Consider the following 6,000-nt stretch of genomic DNA (forward strand, 5'->3'; position numbering starts at 1 on the left):
AGTTTGCCTATAAGATAATGTTACTGGAACTCTAGGGATAGAGAAATAGGTAGAGAGGGATTTCCAAGAAGACGGTCTCCAATTTAAGCTCCTGTTGCTGACCAGACATCACATTGTCATTCTAACCAAGTACGGATGCTATTTTCATTTTTCTTGTCCTGAGAAATTACTGATGGATTGTTATGAAGATAGTCAGTATGCAAAATGCCGGTGCCTCAGAGTAAATGTTTAATTAAAAGCTGCATTTAATGGTAAAGAGGTGCCTAGGAAGACACCGCTGAGGAACTGAGTAAGTGGTCATGTCTATTTGGCTCCATTTTCTAGAAAAGAGCTATTATATATGCCCCCTTGAGACATGAAGTCAGAAGTCATATCGTCAGATTCTTTGGAAAAGTCAGGTAATTTGTAGAAGACGGTGTAGCCACTGCAGTGCATCAGATGGATGTGAGTTTTCAAACATCCATTCTTTGACAGGACTAGTAATTCTTCGTCAATATGCTAGAAGGGAACAATCTTGATCACAACGCTAGTATTGAAGTGGAGTGAATCTCCTGGGGATTCAGAACAAGTTGCAGCACAGCCACATTAAGCACTCAGTAAGGAGACCTAATTTCCTCTATCAGACTAATCTCACATGGTCTAATAGCCCCATTTGCAATCGGTAAGGTTGATTCCCAGGAATTGAATGTGAAAATAATGGCCTGATTCCAAGAACCAAGAAGACAATGATTACTTCACTAAAAATAAAATGATAATCAGAGGTCTTCTCCAAAACACTCTCTGGTCTTTTTTTGGTCAATTAATTTCAGATTAAAAATACGAATTAAATTTGGAACCTGATCATTTATGAACTGTTTGCAGATGAGGTAGTGCGCCTGTGTACACCTGCATTGGATATAGAAAATTAAAGATCATATTGCATCTTATGCCTTTTCCTAACCTGATACCTTTGAGTTCTTAAATGTTGGAAGAGCTAATGCAAAGAAAGCTGACATGTGTAATTTTATTAGTATTATCCATAAAGTGAGCATTTACAATGACTAGTCCATAAAGAAATGCATCACAGAATCTAGTTCCTAGTTACTAAAATTGTGATTATGTTTAGGGTTAGGAAATGATTAAATACTCTTTTTTTTTTTAAATGTTGTGGGTTTGGGTAACTGCCAAGTGAAGTTTTCCAACCACATTTTTAAGCCATTTCTCATCCCATGTGTGTTTTTTAATGAGTATGTAACCCGTATGTTCTAATTCACTTAACTTGATGAAGTCTTTTTAAGAGTAACACAATTTCTAAAGGGACTTTAGAGTCGACCTAAGAAACCATATCATTATTTTTTAAAGGATGTGAAAGTTGATGCCGAATATACAGCGAGATCTATAAATTCAGAACACAAACCTAAATCTGAGATCCATATTTTAAATGACTTGTAACAACTTTACTGACAGTGGAATAAATGAAAATATTCGACTCTAAATTATTGCCATGCTGTGTAAAATGAAAGACAAAGAGAAACTAGAGCAACGTTTCCACTTGTATTAAGTATGGCAAGAATAAAAACAGGAACATAAAATGACAAAGACAATCCAAATATATGCTTTTCCCAGATAGAAGACTAGACCTCTAAGACCTCTCCCAAAAATTTATACCAAACACATTTTAAAAATAATACTTAACTGAATATAGGAGGTAGAGAAAGCAATGTAAAGTAATACAAGATTGACATGTTCTTACAGGAAAATTCAGAGGTCAACTGGAGTTGTAGATGAAACTTGGACCACACAAGAATAGAAACTTGAACCTGAGATGGAGAAAGAGAATCTGGCATCCCTAAGCTGGAAGCAGTCTCCCTCATACCCAAATGAAACACCAACGATCCCTACCTACTAGCATCCTTCAATTTATGAAAGCCCTTAGTATTTTTACAGAACAAGTTATGCACTTCAAGATTCACTTACCTAGAAGACAATACAGAAGTAAGGTTATATGCCTTTACAACAACAAAACAAGCAGTGTCACAGGGAAGCATTGTAAAAGTCAACAGAAAGAACAAATAGAAGACTAGAGTCCCAACTGTCTTAGACATTGAAAATATCAAATAACTATATATAAAGTGTGCAAATAGCAAAAATATAATGGAAAAATAAGAAGTGATTGTCAAATATACTGGATAAATTAAAAAAAAAACAAATATTTTTTTACAAATTAAAATGAAACTACATAAATAAAAAAATAAATTTGAGAAAGATATTAATAAGATATTGCATAGACACATAGGAAATGAGAAATGAAAGTTTAAGGGCTATGGAGAAAAAGATTAGAAATAATGTGTTAAAATAAAAATGTTATTGAAGAAGCAAAAGTCAGTGTAATAGTAGTAATAGTTTTCTAGAATATTAAGACTATGTATGTAGGTAAATAAAATGAGTGCTTATCAGAATAAATCAAATCAAATTGACTCTTCTTGCAATGAAATTTCTTTAGAACATTGAACATGAAAGAATGCCTTAAAGACAATCCAAAGAGAAGTTATATAAAGGCAACACTGTTAGGTTAATAAACAATGTAATAAAAGTAACAAGGTAAGAAAGAACAAAAAAGGGCATTTGGGGGAGAACTACTATGGAGGTGAAAGACTTGTCAACTTAGAAATCTATACATTGTGCTTTTTTTTTTTTTAACCTAAATTGTTGATTAAAGGAATCATGGTACTTTCAAGCAAAATAAAAGTTGTAAGTTTATTCATAGACATAATTTACTAAAGACAGTTCTAAGGTATATATTTCAAGTGTAAAAATATTAAGGTAAGTATATAATCCACTAAATTAAACACACACACACACACACACACACACACACACACACACACACACACACACCCCTACCAAAATAAAAACATGTGGTCTGGCCTGAGCTCAGTTGGTGGAATATCTGCTTAGCATGCCAGAAGCCCAGGGTTCAATCCCCAGAACTTCATAAACTCTCCACAGGACTTGTATTACTCACTTTTCTGTTGCTGTGATCAAACACCATGACTAATGCAATTCATAGAAACAAGGCACTGTGATACCAAAGAATAAAAGTCCATCACCAACATGGCAGGCAAGTGTGGCAGTAGACATGCATGGTGAAAGCAAGTTAATGGAGCTCACGCCTCAAACTACAAAGAAGAAATAGGGCAACCATGGAATGATGTGGATCTTTGCACTCAAACTCTGCCCCTACTAACATACTTCCTCCAGCAAGGCCATGCCTCCTAAACCTAAGGAAAACTACTAACTGGGACAAAGCACTTAAATACCCAAGACTATGGTGATTATCTTAGCTAAACCACCATAGTGGTGCGCACCCATGATCCCAGGACTTTGGGGGCAGAAGCAAAAGTATCAGAAGTTCCAGTCTGCTGTTGCCCACTCAGAGAGTTTGAAGCCAGCCTAGATAACACTGTACTCTTTCAAACAGAAACAAAAATAAACAAGATGTGTAGCGTTACAATCAAGAACTGAAGTACTTGAACCGATTAGCTAGTTTCCATCCGATATTTCCCTAGCAATCTGTAATAGGCTGAATGAAGTCTCCCTAAAGGACATGGCCTGGAAATGAGACCACGTGTCAAATGAGCCTTTCAGCTGCAATCAAGTTAAGGATCTAAAAATGAGAATCCCTGAGATTTAAGCCAAATCCTAAACATAATAATTATGAATGTTATTAGAAGAAAGAATGAGATCAGAGACACAAACAAAGAGTAATGTCCATGTGGGGACAGAAACAGAGATTAGAGTTATCGGTAATCATGATAAAAAAGGAACACTCACAAAAATTTCAGATTTTCCCCCCTTTTCTATGAAGAATGACATTAAACTTTGTTGAATCTGTTGGTTGTTTTCAGTAGGATAATCATTTTAATAACAATTCTTATTCCCTGAGCATATATGAATGGCATGAAATGCTCACACGTCATTTTCAATTTTAATGGACTAGTATTTTAACAACAGGAATTGTGATGGTTTAAATGGGAAACGTCCCCTACAGGCTCACAACCTTGAACATTTGGTCCCCTGTTGGTGGCAGTGTTTGGGGAGGCTATGGATCCTTTACAAAAGCTACATTACTGATGGTAGGCTTTGTCAGTTTGAGGCCTCACCCCCACCCCCTGTTCTCTCTCTCAGCTTCCTGTGCTCAGATAAAGCATGCTCATCCAGCTTTCTGTGCTAGCTGTCACAGTATCGGAAAAATAACTAATGTAAAGATTATTTCATAGTGTTTATGGGACACTTCTAAATATTTTATGCAATTGTAAGTGATGATGTTTATTTGACTTTTCTGTTAGCATACTGGTTAATTTTAATTGTCAAATTGGTACAATCTAGAATCACCTCGGAACAGAGTCAGAGAGAGTTTGTCTAACTCAGGTTGGCCTATGGGCATGGCTGGGAGTAATTCTTATTTAATTGAGGTGACAAGACTTGCTTACTCTAGGTGACACCATTCCCTAAGCAGTAGTCCTGACCTGTTTAAGAGTGAGAAAAGCAAGCTTATGATAAGCATCACATATGCTTTTAACTGTGGATATACTGCGCCCAGTTGTCTCTGTCGCAAGATGCTGCCTCTGTGACTCACCCACACAATGATGGGCTCTAATTTGTAACTGTGAGCCATGTAAACCTGTCCTCCCTTATGTTGTCTTTGTCTGGGTATCTTATCACAACAAAAGGTCGGTGGTCAATTTTATATAAATGTTGCTATTAAAACTTCTATTTTATACCCAGAATTTGTAAAATGACCAACTCAAACTTTTTAAACATAATATGTGAAGGGGTTATACCATGATCATATTATTACCTACAAATATTGTTTTTAAAATTACAAGTATTATTTGTAGGCCAGGCTAGCAATGAATCAAGACACAGACACTTGTTATATTTTAAGATAGCCTTAGTTAACCTGGCACAGGGCAGATATCAATCCTCTAAATTGCCTCCCATAGTGGGGCAGGCATGGGATCCCTGCCTCCATCCCATGCCACCTGCTTCTAATAACTTCTATCAAGCTACCTCCCATCTATAATCCCATATACTTGCTCATGTTCTTCATCTGGGCTGGATTCTCCATCCACGCTGACCATGTGCTTCTCCTCCAGCTAACCCATGGCAGCTTTCTTCTCTTCACTTCAGGTCTCCTTCTCCTGGTGGTGGTACTTCTTTTTTCCTTGTGGCAGTCTTTCTTCTTCCCAGAATTCCTCTCTACTGGCCCCACCTCTCTCCTCTGCCCTGCCCAGGTGGGATGGCTTTTTATGAAGCAAAAGGTGCGTCAGACAGCAAGCAGGGATTAACATCAAAATACATCAGACCATGCCCCAACATAGAAAGAAAGGTAATTTTACTCTTTCCCTTTCAATTGGGTATCGTGTGTGTGTGTGTGTGTGTGTGTGTGTGTGTTCCGCAGGTACTATCAATACCACAGGGATGAGAAATGGCAAGAGTGAGCCCCTTAGACTTATAATAAAACCTTTAGAATTCTTGGTGGTGATGTTGTACTATATTTGAAAATTATATTAAATGAGAATAATTTTAACAGTGTTGGCATTTAAAAAGTATATAAATTTCTGGATGTTATAATTTATTTCTGCATAGTAATCATTTAACTTTTTGCATGTTTTACACAGTATCTTATTGCATATTTGCATACAGCTAACAAGCTTTACTCTTATGAGAGGAGGGGCCGGAGAGAGGCTCTTCTAGAGGACACAGGATCAACTCCCACCACCCATGTTGCCTGTTGCTCACGATTGTCTGTAATTACTGTTCCAGGAGATCCAAGGCCCTCTTCTAGCCTCCATAGTCATAAGGTATGGTCGTGGTGCAGACATACATGAAAAGAAAACACTCATACACATAAAAATAAAATAATAATTTTATTATTATCTAAGAGGGCTGGAATACTTCCTGGAAATGTGCAGAAGACACTAACCTCAGCAACAACTCAGCTTTGGACTTTTGTTC

The sequence above is a fragment of the Acomys russatus genome, chromosome 2, assembly GCF_903995435.1.
Source record: "Acomys russatus chromosome 2, mAcoRus1.1, whole genome shotgun sequence".
Classification (NCBI taxonomy): domain Eukaryota; kingdom Metazoa; phylum Chordata; class Mammalia; order Rodentia; family Muridae; genus Acomys; species Acomys russatus.